General features: G+C 34.8%; 1 long non-coding RNA gene and 1 pseudogene across 1 annotated transcript; both read right to left on the bottom strand.

The window, feature by feature from the left end:
• Positions 1-276: 276 nt before the first annotated feature.
• LOC148938619 (uncharacterized) lies at positions 277-7,830 on the bottom strand. Its single transcript, XR_016143665.1, has 3 exons — positions 7,747-7,830; positions 6,120-6,398; positions 277-455 (listed from the first exon to the last, which is right to left on the bottom strand). It is a non-coding gene; the product is annotated as an uncharacterized LOC148938619 (long non-coding RNA).
• Positions 7,831-12,408: 4,578 nt separating this feature from the next.
• Positions 12,409-13,795, bottom strand: LOC148938618 (uncharacterized; annotated as a pseudogene).
• Between the last annotated feature and the right edge of the window lie 6,487 nt (positions 13,796-20,282).

Raw genomic sequence — 20,282 nt, 5'->3', positions numbered from 1 at the left:
CGCAAAAATATGGACTAAATTGCTTTGTTTCAACCTATGATTCCTAATCTGAATGTGTTCTAAAAAAGTATTTATATTTGAAAAATAACCCTTAAAGATGGCATCTTTTACAAAGCATGAAACCAACCTATTCCATTGAACGAATTTACTTTTCTTAAGATGAAAAATATTTTTATTTTGAACCTATAATTACCTAATTTGATTGTCCGTTTTTAAAGTTAATCTTTAACCTAATAAGTAAAAAATAAAATATAGATTTACACAAAATAAAAAGGCCAAAAACACGCCACAGCTTCTTTAAAGTCCTTTGCTAAGCAAAGGACATTATTAAAAAAATGTGCAACTTATAAAATTTCACTACAATCCTTCAAAACCTTCATCCATTATTATGCATTATTTCGTTCTTCATTCATTCTTTCCAGTATTCTTCTAGGATCTTTCTGAATCCCTATGTCCTGAAAATATTGTTATTAATTAATTAATCGCTTCAATAGTATAAGAAACTAAATATAGCATAAGGTAAAAGTCTGAATGCAATATAACGGAGTGGATTTTTGAATGAAATAAACGACGGTCATCAAAACATAAATGAACAGGGATTGTCTAGTAAATGAAAAGGGTCATGGTTACAAAGCTCTAACCTAATTATGGTAGTTTGTTTTTTCCAATAGGACTTTTTGTTATTCGTATGTTTTAAACAATAAAATTTGTGGTTCGTTTTGAAGGAGAATCAATTACCAGAACATTTGTAATCATAATTATTCTCAAATTTTCTATTGCTCTTTAGCCCAAGAAACGAATCTATAACTATCTCCAAAAAATTAACTACTGATGTTTTCATATACTTTTACTTAGGCAAAGACGGGAGCTTTAATGGAAACCAAAACCCTCTCTCCCCAAAATATACATTTTATTTTGCAGAATGTTTCTGAAGTAACCCATAGATCTAAAAGGGTTCTGTTTTTTTTTTTTTTTTTATAATAATATTTATTTTTGCATAAGGGCGGCGTATATACAGAAATTCTCATAATACATATTATCATTTTATTTCTTTTTAACTTAAAATAAAACTAATTTGAAATTTAAGAAAGTAAAATCTAGGAGAAGCAGCAAAAACTGTCGCATTCTGAGATGGTATAATGTCATAAAAAAATTAAATACTCTAACTAATGAGCAAAATAAAACATTTTTTTCTTATCGCTATTTATTTCTATCATTCTATCGAAGTTCCTAAATCAAAAATGTTTTAATACTGCGTCATATGTTTCCATAATATTATACGGATTTCATTGAGGGGATAACGCAAAAGTGCACTGAGGTCTTGTGCCATTGACAGGGAAAGTTAGAGTAACTCAATAACCGTTTTGTAGCCACTTCTCTCTGTTGTAAAATTGTGTTTAATCTCATTGCCTCTGTTTCACATTTTCATGCCAAAAAAATGTATTCCTTAATGTTTAACATTATAAAAGTGTGGATGACTATGTCTGAACCAAAGGGCTATATCTGATCTAATCTTAAAGTACGAAGGACATCAAACTCAAAGCTTTTTGTCCTCCCCGGGTCCATCTTAGGTCTAATCAGTGGTTTCCTTGGGCGGTTCCTTGGGTCTTAGGCAGCTTTCTTGGATGTATTATAATTGTTTCTACGGTTCGCTTTGGGTTGTTATAACATTCTCAAGGTTAGAATCCCTGCTTAAAGCTTCACCAAACAAAGTATTTTTAAGTAAATTAAGTCTTTCAAATGAAAGCATTATTAGGACAATTTTTCAAGGGGAATCGTCCAAAAATATTTTGAGGGGGATTTTCAGAAAGGATATAATTGTCTGGAGAGAATTTTACGGGGGGGGGGGTGGTAGTTTACATGAGAAAACTTTTCAAGAACAAGTTTCCCGTGAATGAAGTGAATTTTTCATGAAGAGAAAACCAGATTTAACGTCATTATTTGAAAAATGATCAGAAACTTAATAAAAAAAGTAAGGAGCAGCCCTAAACTGAAAACAACGGGAAATTATTTCATATATAAGTGAGTTTGACTATTTGTCCCAACTTTTTAAGAGCGACTCCTGAAACCCAAAGGGTAACGTAAATTAAGATAAAGGATGCTGCACTAGATCCTTAAGGTCCATCCCGGTGGTGCTGATCTCCGTCTCAAGGCCTTTCAGCCAGAAAGTGCAAGGGGGGATGAAAGCCAGCCACCCTATGCATTCACACACCTTTCCTGTTTACCTTCCCCAGATTTATCCAGGTACCCATTTGGAGCTTGGTCAACTCTGACTGAGCTTACTGAATCACGCCACACTAAACCCCGTCCCAAACCAAATAATTGGATAGACTAGGATTCGAACCCTCACCCTTTCGGACAGGGGATCCTAAATATAGCGCACCAATCCACTCGGCTAGGAACCCAAAGCGTATGTAATTAGGATAAAAAGCTCTTTTAAAAGGACCAAAAACAACTATCATAAATAGCGAGGTATCGAGGAGCAAGGTAAAGAGAAAAGTTTCACCCCCCTTATTCAAGGAATAAATCCTTTTCTATTTTAGTTTTAATGCTGGTCCTAATTCTCAATGGAAAAAACATAGTTTAAAATTTAATTTATACAAAAAAGAATGGACGGTTCATAGAAGAAAAATAAATACAATCTGAAAATTGACCCTGTGACTATGGTCATGTATTGTACTTTTTTGACAAACAACTTTTATAACTACGGCAAATATGTGAACACTTTAGAGAGCATTAACTTGAATAAGTAAGTATCCTTACAGCTAGTATTGAATCTGAATGAGTTCTTGATCTATCAGATATATTTGGCAAAGAAAAACTCGTATTTATAAGAGTCCCAAAGTTAATATTAACTTTGTTTTGGGGACAGTGCGACTTCAAAATTATAATTGCTGCAAATGTTAACCATAATTGAATATACCTTACAATACATTTAGGCTGTATTGTTTGACGTCAATAAGCCACTTACTGTTGACCTACTACAAAAAACATATACTATATTGCTTTTTGACTCTTTGGAAGACGATAGCAGTTGATAAAATAGATGGCTCTTATTGAATTGCTATATAATCAATAGAAAAATTCGTGAATCTAAAAAAAGGCAGTTTGCCTATGCCCGTAGATGCATTCATCAACATTATTTAAATCTAATCAAATTGGGTTGAGTGTCTCGCTTTATTTACTATGTTTTATGGCACAGATAAAGGAATAGTATTACTAGCATTACAACTACCTCTTGGTACGTTATAATTCATTCATTTACAAAGAAATCGAAGCTTAAAGAGTAATAAAACAGTCGAACTTAAACAGTAAAGAAATTGGAGCGAAGAAACAGCAATATTATAAAGTTGATATGTATTTATTATAGTCAAATTTTATAGAAGATAAAACATACGCATTTTTAAATGTTAACAAATAACTCTTAATGTGGCAACATTAATTAAATCTGCTTATTCCAAAAAGTTCATTAAGTGGACACACGCTTTTGAAAGCATCGCGGGATCTATTGTTTCATTGCTGTAGTTAATTATGAAGAAAAGAACTGGATAAATAATGCTTAAAGGAAGCTCCTTAGAATCTATTACTTATTAAAATATAATCCTGATATGGTAAAAAAACGAACAAAGATAGGAATAAGCCTGAAAACAAACAAAAATAAGCTGTACATGGTTTTTTCCCTTAGAATTGATAGTAGAAAGTTAAGATGACATCAACTCATTGAGCTGTGAAGGATTTTCTATATTTAGGACTTAGGAAAAAGTTTTCCCCTGGTATTGGAGGATTAACATAAGGGGTTCACCACTTTTAAAGGCAAAAGTGGCGCAAAGGGGTTGCTATGCCACTTACTGGAGGGGGAGATCCCTCGTCGGCCAAAATAGTGGGATTTCCGTGGTTACTCCAACGGTTCCGTTCATACTAGCGTGATCGGATGGTCCAGGGCCACTTTTAAAAGCCAAGGTTTACCGATAAGATTTCTAACTATCTCTTTAGACTCAACCTAGGCTGAAAAGTTAAAAGAGTACATAGTATAAAAAAAGGTCTTATTGTATTCACTTCACACTGTATAATAACTGATTTAAAAAAAGACTCTTTCTCCCAGCCCGCTCCGCTAGACGCGTGACTGCGACATGGGGTACGGGGTGGTAAATTAATTCTTCCAGCCAATCCTAGGTCTTTGCCAAGAATGGCAAAGATTTGCAACTTCTCTCACAGTCAGTCACTTAATTGAGGTTAGTAATGAACCAGGAGAAACCAAAAATATTCTCAAGAAGAAAGCTATCACCAAACTCATAGGTGATGACATCTTGCAAACAGCTATAACTCAACTATCTTCCATCAAAAAGGACATAGATTCCACATCAAAGCTAGTTAAGCCTGTTGACTCAACTGATAATCAAATCGACGCCATTGCCCTAGTCAAAGGCAAGAAATCTAAGAAAAAACGGCAAACTTTCCATCCCAGTCCAAAATTACCATCAATGATAATTCGTCGGCTGAAGAAGAATTTCAGTATTCAAATCAAGCAAATGATGAAACTTCGACCACAATGGATATTTAAATGTATACTATGCAAGATTTTACGTTTCTCACAAAATTATCACTGTGCAATAATGTTGTTTTAACTATTACGATAGCCCTTTGGCTAGCCCTGATAGCACCTTAAGCCGTTTTAACTGTCAATATCTCGACACTAGATTTTGTAAAAAATGTAAAACCAAAGCTAATGGAAGAGACAAAACTTAATATATTCTGCTTTAACATCAAAAGCATAAGAGAGAAGTGGACTAATTTTAAAGATTTAATTTTAATTAACGGTTACTGCCCTTTCGACGTAATTGGAATAACGGAGACGTGGCTTTCAGAAATTGATGATACTAATGAATTTTCCCTCCCTGGCTTTCAAGCTATTCATATTGAAAGAAAATTAACCAAGTCCTCTTTTGGCATTTCTCTTTGCATTCACCAGGCTATTACACTGTGAATCCTTATTCTCACAACCTATAAATAATAGATGCATTTAGTCAATAATTGTTGATATAAGTGTTGACGACAATTCTTTTATTTTTTCATTGTTTTATAAACCACCCTCATTTCCGACACATTTCTTTTGTAATCTTTTTGATGACTTTTCTAGTTTTATTAATTTACCACAAAAGAAGGCAATAGTTTTTGGGGACTTCAATTGTAACTTACTAAATGTTAGCAGTAATAATGATTGTGATACCTTCTTTGAAACATTTACCTCAAGTGGTCTTCTTCCGACAATCCTTTTTCCTACTAGAGTTGATCCTATGAGGTCTACCACTACTGTAATTGATAACATTTTTGTAGCCACTTCCTTGGGAAACTACCTGTCCTCCAAAATAATATTCTATGACCTGTCAGACCACTCTCTAATCTATCTCTCCCTACCCTTCCAACCACCTATTAAACACCCTAGAACTAATATCCCTACGTCTAAAAGGATATATAATATTGTGAATATGAACCGGTTCACGGATCGTTTGAAATAATTTGACTGGTCAAAGGTTTTGGATTGTCAGGATGTTAATTTAGCCACAAATGGTTTTACACAGGGACTCAGTGATCTTATCAGTTCAACCTTTCCAGTCTGTAAATCAAACCGAAAAACTACCTATATACACCCTTGGATGTCCAATAGCCTGATAATCTCTTCATATTGTAAAAATAACCTATATAAGTTAGCTTGCAAAACCAGTAGCGTTATTGACCTAACTAATTATAAAACTTACAAAAACTATATACAAAACTCTTCCGTGAAGCAAAAAAAAATAATATTATTCAAAAATCACTCACTGCAAAGGGAACTTGCAAGGAAAATTACACCATCATAATCAGCATATTTGATAACACTATTTTATAAGTTTCAAGTGCCTATACACCATAATACTGAATTTTACATTTTTACCACAAGAAAGATCTCGAATGCATGTTACTTTGTTTCTTTAATTTCTTCCCCAAGGGTGACCAAATGGAAACAGTGATCCTATAAGCTCAGAAGACGGTTCATATACCATCGATGCCAAACAAAATTGGGCGCAATATAATCAACTTCGTGACAAAGCTGTTTTAAAGTATAAGAAAGGTGGACTTGCCCTTATCGAAAGTAGAATACTTTTGAAACTTCATTTGAAAGGCCATTTCTTGGCCAAACATCAACATTTTGACACTCCTGAAAAGCCAAATTTTGTTTCGAATTTTGCTTCAAATTTGACATCTTTCAATGCAAAGCAGCTAGTTGCTCGTCCCTTTCTCGAACAGCAGCAAGTTCATGAAAATGAATAAGGTCAGTTTCCTTATAATTTTTTGATACGATAAAATAATGCTATTGGGCATTACGCGCTACCTAATAATCGAGCTACCACTAGTGCTACCTGGGTTTGGTTGGGGTGATATGAGACATTGGGCTAAAATTTACCGACAACTAAATAATCAAGCATTTCATTTGTGGTTTTTTGCAAACTGTCAGTGAGAACTGCGTCCTATAAAATATTTATGTCGATTGGGTCGGTTGCAACCTGACCAAGAGGTATCTTATTGCTCTTTTCTGGGGTATTCTTATTTAGATTGAAAAAGTATGTGATGCGTGAAAACAATTTTTGCACAGAGCAGGAAAGACCCTTCCTTGACCCACTAGTGCTACCTGGTTTTTGTTGGGGTGATATGAGAAAATGGGCTAAAATTTACCGACAACTAAATAATCCAGCATTTCATTTGTAGTTTTTTGCAAACTGTCAGTGGAGAAATGCTTCCTATAGAATATTTAGGGCGCTTGGGTCGGTTGAAACCTGCCCAAGAGGTCTCTAAGAGCTCTGTTCTTGGGTATTATGTTTTTTTTTGAAAAAGTATGTGCTGAGTGCAAACAATTATTGCACAGAGCAGGAAAGACCCTTCATGGGACCACTATTGCTACATGTGTTGTGTGGGGGTGATATGAGAAAATGGGATAAAATTTACCGACAACTAAATAATCGTGCATTTCATTTGTTGTTTTTTGCAAACTGTCAGTGGAGAACTGCATCCTAGAGACTATTTCTGGCGCTTGGGTCGGTTGCAACCTGACCAAGAGGTATCTTATTGCTCTGTTCTTGGGTATTATTATTTTGTTTGAAAAATTATGTGATGCGTGCAAACAATTTTTGCACAGATCAGGAAAGACCCTTCCTTGGCCCACTAGTGCTACCTGGGTTTTGTTGGGGTGATATGAGAAAATGGGCTAAAATGTACCGACAACTAAATAATCCTGCATTTCATTTGTGGTTTTTTGCAAACTGTCAGTGAGAACTGCGTCCTAGAAAATATTTATGGCGCTTGGGTCGGTTGCAACCTGACCAAGAGGTATCTTATTGCTCTGTTCTTGGGTATTATTATTTTGTTTGAAAAAGTATGTGATGCGTGCAAACAATTTTTGCACAGAGCAGGAAAGACCCTGCCTTGGCCCACTAGTGCTACGTGGGTTTTGTTGGGGTGATATGAGAAAATGTGCTAAAATTTACCGACAACTAAATAATCCAGCATGTCATTTGTGGTTTTTTGCAAACTGTCAGTGGAGAACTGCGTCCTAGACAATATTTATGGCGCTTGGGTCGGTTGCAACCTGACCAAGAGGTATCTTATTGCTCTGTTCTTGGGTATTATTATTGTGTTTGAAAAAGTATGTGATGCGTGCAAACAATTTTTGCACAGAGCAGGAAAGACCCTTACTTGGCACACTAGTGCTACCTGGGTTTTGTTGGGGTGATATGAGAAAATGGGCTAAAATTTACCGACAACTAAATAATCCAGCATTTCATTTGTGGTTTTTTTCAAACTGTCAGTGGAGAACTGCGTCCTATATAATATTTATGGCGGTTGGGTCGGTTGCAACCTGACCAAGAGGTATCTTAGTGCTCTGTTCTTGGGTATTATTATTGTGTTTGAAAAATTATGTGATGCGTGCAAACAATTTTTGTACAGAGCAGGAAAGACCCTTTCTTGGCCCACTAGTGCGAAAGTGGATTGTGTTTTTCCCAATGAGAAATTTGGATAAAATTTAAATAAACATAAAAAAAAATGAATTTCTGGTTATTTTTTTAGATAAATGTCTTTGAGAACAGCTTCATAGAAAATAGTTCGGGAGATAGTGTCGGTTGCAACCCGACCAAGAGGTATCTTATAGCTCTGTTATTGGGTTTTATTATTGTGTTTGAAAATGTATGTGATGCGTGCAAACAATTTTTGCAGAGAGCAGGAAAGACCCTTTCTTGGCCCACTAGTGCTACCTGGGTTTTGTTGGGGTGATATGAGAAAATGGGCTATACTTTACCGACAACTAAATAATCGAGCATTTCATTTTTACCGACAACTAAATAATCTTCAATGGAGTATAGAACTTTTTGCTACTGTATATTACCTTTAAAGTACTTTTAAAGGACAAACTAGGCAGACGATTCAATAATAAAGAGATTCAGTGTACTTAGCCAGAGTGGTGTCAGATATAAATAAAAGTACAAAGTTGTTAACTAGTGAAAACCCATTTGGCAATAGTATAGAAAAAATAAGTTTTTGTTAGAGAATGATTATATTTTAAATTAACCCTTACTTTGATTATTATTTTCTTGGTATAAAATTCATATGGAACATCACCCTATTGTCACTTCCCCGCCACGTTGAGGCGACGCTGATTTTGATTTTGATTTTTTTTTTATTTTGTTAATTGTATGCGTATTATTTAAAAAAAATAAGCCGTAAATATTTAAACATCTAACTACAATCAAAAGTCCAAGTGAATGCCAAAAGCCGCAAATACAACGGAAACTGTCAGCTATAAAACTTTAATCAAAGTGTAAGCAATAAAAAGAACAATAATGACCCTTTGAATTTCAGCTTAGGCATTCCTTTTTAATTAGATATAAAAACAAAATTTGTTTTGTCGGTTTCTTTTTTGGTCGTTAATGTTGTTAATTTTCAGCTCATGATAGCTTTGTGTAAAAAATAAGACAAATTAAGAATTAGAAAATTATAATTCTTGAGAACATTGAATCAACCGTGCTGAACCACAGTTGAAAAAAAGTGGAAGATAACAAAATTAGGCAATATTCTAAAGTTAATCCTCAAAACTCTACTAAAATCAAATGTTATATTCATGGATAAGAAATACTAATTAGTAATGAATAATTATTGCAACTTAACATAAGTTCTATTCTTTGATTCTGTTTCATAGTTTTTATTTCTTATTTCAGTTCACTTTCAGTTTGAAAAAAAATATATGATAATAATTGTAAAATCATCTTAATTTCTGGAATAAAAATACTAAAATATGCGAATAAAATATATTTCTAGAGTAAAAAATTTTGTTTTTTCATAATGCAGTTTGTATGTTCCTTTCATGTTTTGCAATATTCATCTCACCTCGCTCACTTCCCAGAATATTTGAATAGTTTCATTATACAGCTAATACTTTCATAATACAGTATAGTCTACAACGAATAAAGACAAACTGAAAAATGAATAGCCAATAAATACAAACTGTCGATTGTAAAAGCACCTAGAAACTACAAACTAACAAGATCTTAATAACCATGCAAAAAGAAAAATCGAGAAGAGAGGGAGGAGAGGGGGGAGGAGGAGATAAAAATAGATATTACTTCAACTCATGGTGAAGTTGGAATCAATTATATGAAAACAAATTTAGTAGCTTTAGCAGTTGATTTCAATCTTTTATTATGACCCAAGCACCTATAATATAAAACACACAATAAGCAAAGCAAAGCACATGAGGTAGCATTAACACTTGCAAAGGGAAAGCACATTCGGGCTAAGAAGGTAATAGTACATATTGCTTCTTCTCGATTAAGCTGTCTATAGAGAGGTGGTCGAAGTTTGGTCTAAATCACTCATAAATTCATCGTTTTGATGGGTTTTACAATTCTCTATTGGCTTGTTTGATGAGCTTTGATGATAGGAGTTTCAGACCGGTGTTCAAGGCTAGTCTGGAGTGCTGGTTGTGCAAACCGGGTTTATTACTGCATTATAAAATGGGCACGTTTGCTTAGGAGTGCATGGTTCATTTGGATGGGAGGAGTGACGTGTTTTTGTTATGACAAGAGGCAAAGCACTTGGCTTAGAGGCAGAGGTGATCCCATCTTGGGCAATTCGTACCTCTATTCTAGTCCCTTTTTCTAATGCTTCATTGGGACCTAGATTACTACTTCTTGGGCACTACACTTTTTATATTAATTAAAGTTGTGAAGGATAGGGCTGGGATACATGAATCCAGTTTCTTCTTAGCAAGGGCCCGGCTGCTCTTCTTAAAAAGTATGAACTTGGATTATCGCTAAATAGCATTAGTGAAATATATTAAAAATTCATCCTTGAACAAGGAATCTAAAAGACAAAAACTTTTTATTGTACATTCAAGTTTTATTAATAAATAATTTAAAAACATTATTAAAACACATTATTCATAGGGCACTGAAATCAATATTATATATGTGAGAAAGGGTTATTTTAAACCCGTCACTATCACTTAAATGTTTTCTGACGTTTCAATACCTCGATGTTGGAACCTGTGGTCCTGGGTTTTTTCTTCAGATACATTTCTTTCCTTGTTTCTTTTCTGTTGAGTTCTTTAATTATCTCTTTAACATCTGTGGACATGGTAAATTTTATCTTAATATTGGCTGCGCCATTTTTCATTTCTTTAACTGCGTAGTTTGTTAAAACCACAAGGTTTTAATTGCGCAGTTACGGGTGACCCATCAGAGCTAAAGTTACTTTCTGATAACAAGTTTGGTCCGTATTGTCGAGGGGTGAAAGAAAAGGCATAAAGCTGATTCATTCGAAGTAAGTTGGCTTGATTCATTTGAAGTAAGTTGATTAATAATCTTGGACTTTTTAGCCTAGGTGGAGTCCGGCAGCCTAAAGAAGGGCTGAGATTATATTATTTTCAGTAGGAAAAGAGTTGCGAGACATACCGTCATTTACTACATAGACAGGGGGTCCGTTTACCCTCTGATGAGATAGTTAGAGATTTTAGTGGTGACTCAGTGTGGATGCATTCTTGGTATAAAGTTTAACAATTTGACCATTCAATCAAGTTACCATACCCTGGAGCATGGTATACCGTACAAAAGGTTCTAACATACTCTATATTTAAGGAACAGTAGTGGTAAGTGCGAGCATTCCATTACAATATTTGTCGCCAGAGAGACTTCCCCTCTAGTAAGTGATGTAGCACCATTTTTGCGCCAATATCTGGTGGCAGTCTTGGCTTACCACTAGAAACCCACTATGTATTATTATTTGAACAATGTGAACATACCATTTCCTGTGTAGAACGTGATAGTCCAAGGCACATCATGCCACCGTGTCACTCAATGGTTGGCAAACGACACCTTTCTGGCACAAACTAGCATTCCTAAGGCATTTTCAGACATTTTCCACCAAAAGAACCACTTAAACTAGACTTAAACTTAAAGAATTATACACTACATCGTTTAAACTTAAAGAAAATTCCCAATAGCGTTTCTTTTGATGATTTGTGATAAAATACGCCAGCAGGGCACAATGTACCTTTCTAGTGGCAACATCTGGTACCCGACATCATCACTTGAGAGATTTCTGGCGTGTGTATATCACAGTATATATATATTTTTATTTGAACAGTGGGAACATGCTATTTCATTGCTAGAACGTGATAGTCCAAGGCAGGTCGCTCCACCATGGCACTCACTGGCTGGCACAAGAGACCCTCTGGAGAAAACTACTATTCCTAAGGTATCTTCGGACATTTTCTTGCTAAAAATGTTTCTTCCAAGGGTATTTTGGTAATATTTCGTTTGATGAGTATGACTTAGGAAGTTTAGTTATGCTATTTCACGGTATAGATTGCCCGTATCACCTTTGTTGGTGTTTCAAAGAGAATTTTGTAAGAAGTTGCTTAATTTGCTGTTTCTTGGTTTGGATCATCAGTGTTAGCGTTTTTGGTGTTTCCGAGTATGTTTTGGAAGTTTTTGTTTGAAACGTTACATTTAGGATGTTTAGTTTCGCTGTTTCGTGGTTTAGCATGTCTGTGTTAGCTTTGTTTGTGATTCCAAGTGTATTAAGTTTTTTGTTTCAAATTTTTGATATAGGATATTTAGTTTCAATGTTTCGAGGTTTACCTTGTCTTTTTTAGCGCTGCTGGTGTTTCCATGCGTATTTGGAAGTTTTTCGTTTGAAACTTTTTGATTTAGGATGTTTAGTTGTGCTCTCTCTTGGTTTATCTTGTCAGTGTTAGCCCTCTTTGTGTTTCAAAGAGTATTTTTGAAGAAGTTATTTAGATTTGCTGTTTCGTGGTTTAGCATGTCTGTGTTAGCTTTAATGGTTTTTCAAAGTGTTTTCCGGAAGTTTATGTTGGAACAAATGATTTAGAATATCTAGTTGTGATTTTTGCGGTTTAGCTTGTCTATGGTAGCTGTGTTGCTAATTCTAAGTGTGTTTTAGAAGTTTTTCGTTTATAACATATGATTTAGGATGTTTAGTCTTGCTGTTTCGTGGTTTAGCTTGTCTTTTTAAGGGTTTTTGGTGATCCCAAGCGTATTTTCAAAGTTTTTGTTTTGTGTGTCTGACTGTGTTTGCCTCTCTCTGTGTGTTGGTGTGTCTGACTGCGTGTTTGTGTATGTTTTTCTATTTAGACACAACAGAGCCTACAGAAGTCCCTGCAGGATCTTGCTTCGCATTCACTACATGCAACTGCTTAACAGTTCTCACATATGAGCTGCATGTTTTCTGGCATCTGTTCTCGACATTTATAACAAGTGGCTCTTCTGTCCTGCATTAAAAGAGATTCAAGTATCTGGACATCAAATTTGATTCTATATTTATTCATTAGTTCAATAGTTTTCTTATTTACCATTTCAGTATCCTAGTTATATAAATCTATGAATTTCTTTGATTGTGTAGATCTTACTTTTGACGTCTTGTACATAGAAGGTGATGGAAGATCAATTGACATTGCGCTTCCCAAATAGGTTATTTCATTCGTATAGTCTTGGGCATATTTGACAACAAGAAGCCCACAGCTTGAAGAATCTACTTGTGGAGCTATTCTGCACGAGTCAAGTTCAAGTTCTATGTAGCGTTTATCCACTCCCTTCATCAGATTTTTTAGGTTGGAAAGAACTAGCCTCCCGTGAGCGTGGTTTAACGGCTTCTGGCTATCAAGAAGATAGAAAGTTTTCTTGGAGAAATCACATATTCCCAAAATGAAATGATTCTTGGACTTCGTATTCATTATATCACATATATTGACACACAATGGAACAGAAAAAACACTGCAATCATTCGAAACATCACTAAAACTCTCTTTATGCATATCTGGGTAAGTATTCAAAGCATCAATACTTGTCAAGTTGAAAGTAGAGTAGCTATCGATAGTTCTTGCTGACGCACAGCTCGAAGTTACAAGATTCACGAGGTATGAAACACTTCCAGTTTTGAGCCAAGTATCAGGCGTCAGTAGTGATTTAAGGTCTTGAAACAAAATTGGAAACACCTCTGTGTCCCTCAAGGGAGAACCAACAGCTCTCCACCAATCTAGTTTCTCTGCTTTTTCTATGATAGCAGAATCAGTAGATTTGACCACTATTCCAGAAGTCCTTTTTAAATGCTGGATCACTTGCTTTGCTTCGTCATACACATCACTTATGGGCCCTGGAAACGCGTACCCAGGACAAAGGGCTGTAGGAATTGTAGACTGGTTAGCTTCAACAGAAAGATTTGGTCTCCTTACCCTTTTTTGGGGTTTCATCAGTTGAGTGGGGCTATGCAGCCTTTTTCGAAACGATTCCACAAACTGTACATCTTCCGCCTTCTTTGCAACTTTTGAACTATGATTCCCGTCAGAGCTGTTTGAGTGGTGTTTGGAACTATTTTTAAGTGACTTTTTAAGCTACTTCAATAGTTTCTTTTTTTTATTTCTGAAACCCGTTTCTAATGTATTCTGCTCCCTGCTTGTTTTCAAGTTAGCTTTCACAGTTTCATTAATTGACGGTAAAAAACTCCCCTCATTCTGATCATCACTATCAGCAGTAGACAACAAGTCCTGGGCTACTAGAGAATCTACTGCAGGTTTAATGTTATAACAGTCCTGAATGATTAATGAGCTTTTTAGTCCAGGCCTCAATAACATTTTAGATCTCAACGACTTTTTACTGAGTGATTTCATCTTTGTAAACGGTTTTTATGTTAATATTTCATGTCCTCGAAGTCTTAAAAATGATCTTTTTAAGTTATCTGAATAAATTAAGAAATTCCAAGAACAACTCCAAACTACAAGCAAGATATTCCTCTTAGCACCCTTTGTCACAATTTTATTTCCTCTAACAGTGATTGTTTCTGTTCGTGGTGTCACAACATTAACCTTCTTTCTAGGCATATTTGGAACAAGATACACTTGCTTTTCGTTGCAAAATGTAACATGTCCATTTCTCCATCGAGTTTCTGCTATGACAACTAAACTACTTTGCTGGCGGTCTTCTCTTGTCATATTTATTTCGCAAAAGGAATCTGATGCATCTACTTCTTGGACCATACGCAGAAACATTTCATTCCTCGATTCAAGTGGATCTTCTTCCTGCTTGATATGAACTACGTTTTCCTTATGTGCCTTCTCAAGGAGTCTATAATCTCCTATTATCTTATATTCTCGAGACACTTGTGTATTATATTCATGGTCTAAACGAAGAAGGCCCAAGATACATCTGTCCATTGGTATATCTCGCTTTTGTTGTATAACTCTTTTTATCACAGAATTGAATGACTCTGCGGTATTGTTGGTTATTCCGGAGACTAGATTAAAATCAGGAATCTGGGAAACGATGAAGGTACAATCATACTTCAACATGTGAGATTCCAGATTATCTCGAAAGTAGATAAATGCAGGGACGGACCATTTCACGAGCCTGTCAGTTCTGATTTGGTAATACTAATCTTCACTTTTTGATCTTAGCAACCGAAGAATATCGTCTTGAACTACCTTGATGTCTTCTTTAGATGCCCCCATTTTCTGAAGTGCATGTTTTGCATTGATCCGATAGTGTAGCCAGCAATGAGCAGCCTGAATATGAGGAAATATTTTTTTTCTCGCAACCTCTATACCCTTTTCTCTATCACTCACAAAAGAATTTTGCGGTGAATTGATGCTTGGTGCTTTCTTCATTAGAACTATAAACAGCTCTTCGTGCGAATCAGCTGATCTCTTTGTGTGAAGTAAAAATGCACTTGAAATCAGAGTTGTTGTCCCCTTATGGTCGAAGTCAGGATATCGGAATGTCGGAGCTGAAACTCAGTAATTTCCAACGTTATATTTGGTATCAGTATAGAACACTATCGGGATATCTTGTTTTACAAAGTAATCAATCTCTAAGATGGAAAATTATGATATACAGGTGACGGCTGCCTCTCCTTGCCCAAAAATATTTTCTGTCACAAAAAAATCAGTTTCCGTCATAAGATATTGAATTATGTTTCATGTTTCTTTGGATATCTTGCTTTTTCTGGCCAAAGAAAAGGCACCCTTTACCTGCCGCTGACTTCTTAGAATATTTGTCTGCAGCTCCTTCATTGTCTTGCTCAACTCTTTATGGAAATTTTCTCGGGGCGTCAGTGGTGTGGTGTTGGCTACATTTTTGGCTCTTATTAATACAGATTTCTCTGAAGGAACAAAAGTGATAGCTGTTATTCCTTCTTTCTTTTTATGGCGTACATGGGGGTCAAACCTGAATTTTCTGTCACAAGTACCAACATAATGAATTACTGTGTACAGTCAGTAATCAAAGGGACAGTTGAATGCATATTACTCATATCGAAAGATATATCTCTTCAAATGAACCATCTTGCCTTCAATCATTTATTGATTAACTCTCTTTCTGAAGTTTGGATGAACAGAGGGTACAGATACTGTGTGTCCCCCACTACTTCTGCTATAATGGTAACAATCGGCATTGTAGTCTTGTAAGTATTCAAAACTATCTGAACATACTAAAAACATACTATATGCAGGATGATAAGCTGGAACTTTTTTGTTGCAGAGTCTAAACTTTGATATACCAGTTTCGTGGGCTGTTGTTAAGATTTTGGCAGCCTCAGTATATCTAAGTGGCAATTTCTTGGTTTCGTAAATAAATGGGTCCACTGGTTAAGGCAGTGAGGTGCCATGTAATGTTAGAATTACACTTGGCCGATCATTTTGAAAATTTTGTACTTTTTTGGACAAAAAACAAACATTCAGAGAAGGCTTATTAAAAGCCGATTTATTTTTCTCAGCCCTGGTTTCGTAAGAGCCCTGGTAATTGTCTTCACATAATTCATTGGCTATGTATACCGTTTTGTTAACGTTAATTTTTTGTTCTGGGTTTCTTTTATTGTTTTCATCATAGGCGTCAATTATCTGGAACTAATTTTCTACGTCCAGTCAAAAATATTCAACCATATTCTCTTGGCAGTCAACATTCTAAATGTCCTTGCACTCTTTAGTGTCCATGCACTCTTGAATGTCCATGCACTCGTTAATGTACATGCACTCCTTAAACTCCATGTCCAGATTATCATTTTCAAAGTTCTTTTCGGTATCAATAACGGGATTAGGACGTGAGGTGCCATGTATTGTTTGAATTACACTTTGTTAATCATTTTGAAAATTTCGTACTTTTTTTGACAAAAAAAATACATTAAGATAATGCTTATTAAAGTCCGATCTATTTCTCTCAGGCTGAGTACTATAAATATGTTTTCCGCAAGAGCCCCGGCATTTTTCTTCACTTAGTTAATTGGTTATATATACCGTGTTGTTAACGTTCCTTTTTTGTTCTAGGTTTCTTTTATTGTTGTCATCACAGGCTTCATTAATCTTGAACTCATTTTCTACTTTCAGTTAAAAATATTCAAAAATGTTCTCGTGGCAGTCAAACTTGTAAATGTCATGGCACTCTATAGTGTCATTTCACTCCATGCACTCCTTGAACTCTATGTCCAGCTTATAATTTCCAAAGGCCCCTACGATATCAATATTTTCTGACACCTTTGCTTTAACGTGTGTTTTGTAACAATCCTTAATTATTTTAACTCACTGTTGTTCATCTTCATCTGTTGATTTTAACATTTTACTTACCATGTTGAGCTCATAGTCTTTCAAAGACATCTTATTTATTATTTCAAGATTGATAATTTCATTTTTTTTCTTGGTATATGTTGATGGAGTTGCCACGATAGCCTCTTTTATTCTTTTTTTGACACATCATACAAACAAAAATTACGAGTGAAACTAAACAGACAAGTATTTCATTGTATTAAAATCTACATCCACGAGTCTGTAAAAGGGGATTCAAACTTAAATGAGTAAAGAATTACTAGAGAGTAGTTGGATGTCAAATCCCCCTAAAAAAGGGAACGAAACTGCTTCTCTTTCAATGGCTTGGAACTTTGCTAAAAAAAATTCAAATGAATTTACTGAAAAAATGTGCATTGTTAGTTTATCGTTTTATGTTATAACGTTGATCCTTACTTTCAGTTGAAAAACATTCTTTTTTTTAATTTGTTTTCTTATCGTTTTTCTAATAATGATTTTGAATTTTAAATCATACATTAAAATTCCATTAAAATAAAACAGTTTTTTGTAATAAAAATTAAAGGGAAAAAAATACTTAAACAGCCGAGCTTCCTTGAATTAATTATAATTATTTTCCATAGTGCCTTAAAGTTTTACGGAATTTTACATTGATTATACAATTGTTGTCCTTGATTTTTGTAAAAACTAAAGCTCGATTTTTGCGAGACATATAGTGATCAATAAAAAGAAAAGAACATAACAAGCATTAAGACTGTTATGGTTTTGGAAGGGAGAAAGTGGCAGTAGCCAGACTCCTGGTGGTCTTAATTTGTGTTTACAATATAAATTTGTTAGTAATCAAGTATTTTTGTCCCCCCTCGAGCCAGTCCCCCCGGGCCCGTTCCATGAGCCCCCCCCTGAACTTTGTCGGAGGGTGCACCCCGGACCGGGGTGGGGGGAAAGATAGCCGATCCGGCTATGTACGGTCAAGTCCCAAATAGTCAACACACGGTTGATCTTTCGAGGTTAGACAAAAGAGTTGGCCGGCACTCGAACGTTATAGTGATATAAAATGACAACCGCACTCCCCTTGAGTTAAGTATTTAAGTTATAAAAATGTCAGTTGTGTTATTTTTTATTGGTAAGTTTTCATGAACATATTCTGAGTATTTTTACTTAAAATTTTAATTATTTTTTATTTCTTAAAATTATAAGATTTAAAACATTAAAAAAAAATTAAGTAAATACCAAATTAAATTATAAATTTTATAAAGCATATAGTTTATAACCATAATTAGGTTAATTTCTGCTCGTGATGAGTTTGACTTGGTTTAAGTTGTGTGTGTTTTGGTGTTCATTTATTTATTGATAATGATATATGGTATTTTTATGCTTTTTATATTCTTTTATTATCGTATATTTTATTGTTTTTTTTATTTTATTTATATTGTTTATTTTTAAAATTATTTTTTTAACATTTTTTTTTTTATTATTATTCTTATCTTTACGTTTAAATATATTTTTTAATGTAGAAATATTTATAATCTACTTAATTTAAACATCCATAATTTACATAATACAATTAAATAAAACATGTGCATAAACTATGGCCCTTGACAAGAATCTCTGGGGTATGTCTCAACACTAAAAGTCTTGTTATATAATATTGAGACTATTTTGAATAGAAGGGGTATCTCAAAATTTCTAGTAGACGCACTTTAGGACAATACGACGTGTGGGTAGGGTGGAGAGGGTAGCTGCCCTCTGATCACTGACTCTTACTAGATCCCTCTGATCTGAAAAAAATACATTGTGCCAACATCGTTCTTTACTTAGGCACCGCTTCTGCGCTGCGTATGATTTTTTTTTTTTTTGTCGTCGATGTTTTGAAAAACAAAATAGACGTGGATTTTTCAATAAAACGAACATTACATAACAGTAATAAGTCTTATATTGTATTTGAACGGATACCGGAGAAGCATCAAAACTTATATTTTTATTAACTTTTTTTTAAACTATAAAAACAAAAAAGACACTTAACATAATAATTCTTAAAGAACAAATTTTTACGTAGAATAACTAAACAATAGAGTTGTCTTATTTGAAAATAAACTTGTAAAACACTAACATGTTTTTTTATTAGCTATATAATAGATTCTCATTCGAATATAAAGTAACACGTGTTTTTCATGAGACAACGTTAGAAGATTTGGGAAAAAAATTAAAAAAAGTTAAACTATAGAGTAAATAGCAACTTATCAAGGTTGAGCGAAACCTCCTAATAAGAATAGTATATAGTTTCTTTTAATTCTATATAGTTTCTACTTAATTTCAGTATTCATACATTCTTTTTTTTTAATTTGCTTTCTGTTAGATAGCATCAGCATCTACTGCTACTACTACTAAACTATACAATTAGAAAAACGAAACCAGATTCAAACATCTATCCTCCTTGTCGGCCTCCCCCCACCTCTCGACCCGCCAGCATTGGTTAATCCAGAAGCCTACGTGCAACGTTCTGGTACCTCTTTCTTTATTAATTCCGCCAAACCCCGTCGGTGACGACCTGCTTTCAGTTGAACATTAGATGGTTGTCATAAACGAACACTCGTAGGCACTTTCTCACCCTTCATCCGCACCCCAGGCCCCACCCACCTAAAAATGACTTTACTGATCGAAATAGTAAGCGGTCTTGACCCAAAAAGATTATCGAGCCCCTTGATTTAAAGACTGTCAGTCCGATGTGGCAACTGACCACTCCTTCATATCGTTCTATTTACCTCATATAGAAACTCTTCATAAACTTTTATGAGAGTCCATGCTTCTGAGCACGCTTGGACAACTGTCATCACTGTAGCTTCTCTGAGTATAATATGGGGGTGTATACGTATCTTGCTCGTCTAACTGACTTTTTTTATTTGTGAAAAAAAACCCAGAGACTTGTCTCTGCTATTTCTAACATCTTCACTTCTCTCACCGTCTTTACAAATAATAATACCAAGATAAGTGAAACTGCACATGTGATCAATCTTTTCATTACCCAACATCACCTTTTTATCGTCACTTATTCCTAGCCTTAGTGACTTAGTCTTCCTAACATTAATTTTCAAACCAATACTAGCACCCTGAACTCGCAAAACCTCTAAAACTTCATTCATTTTGATCACACTATCATCTAGGATGCTTAAAT

This window comes from Artemia sp. Qi Xiang Cuo, unplaced genomic scaffold (assembly GCF_049724085.1).
Source record: "Artemia sp. Qi Xiang Cuo unplaced genomic scaffold, ASM4972408v1 HiC_scaffold_3076, whole genome shotgun sequence".
Classification (NCBI taxonomy): domain Eukaryota; kingdom Metazoa; phylum Arthropoda; class Branchiopoda; order Anostraca; family Artemiidae; genus Artemia; species Artemia sp. Qi Xiang Cuo.
Note: the sequence above shows the minus strand (reverse complement) of the source record. Positions and strands in the feature narration are given on the sequence as shown.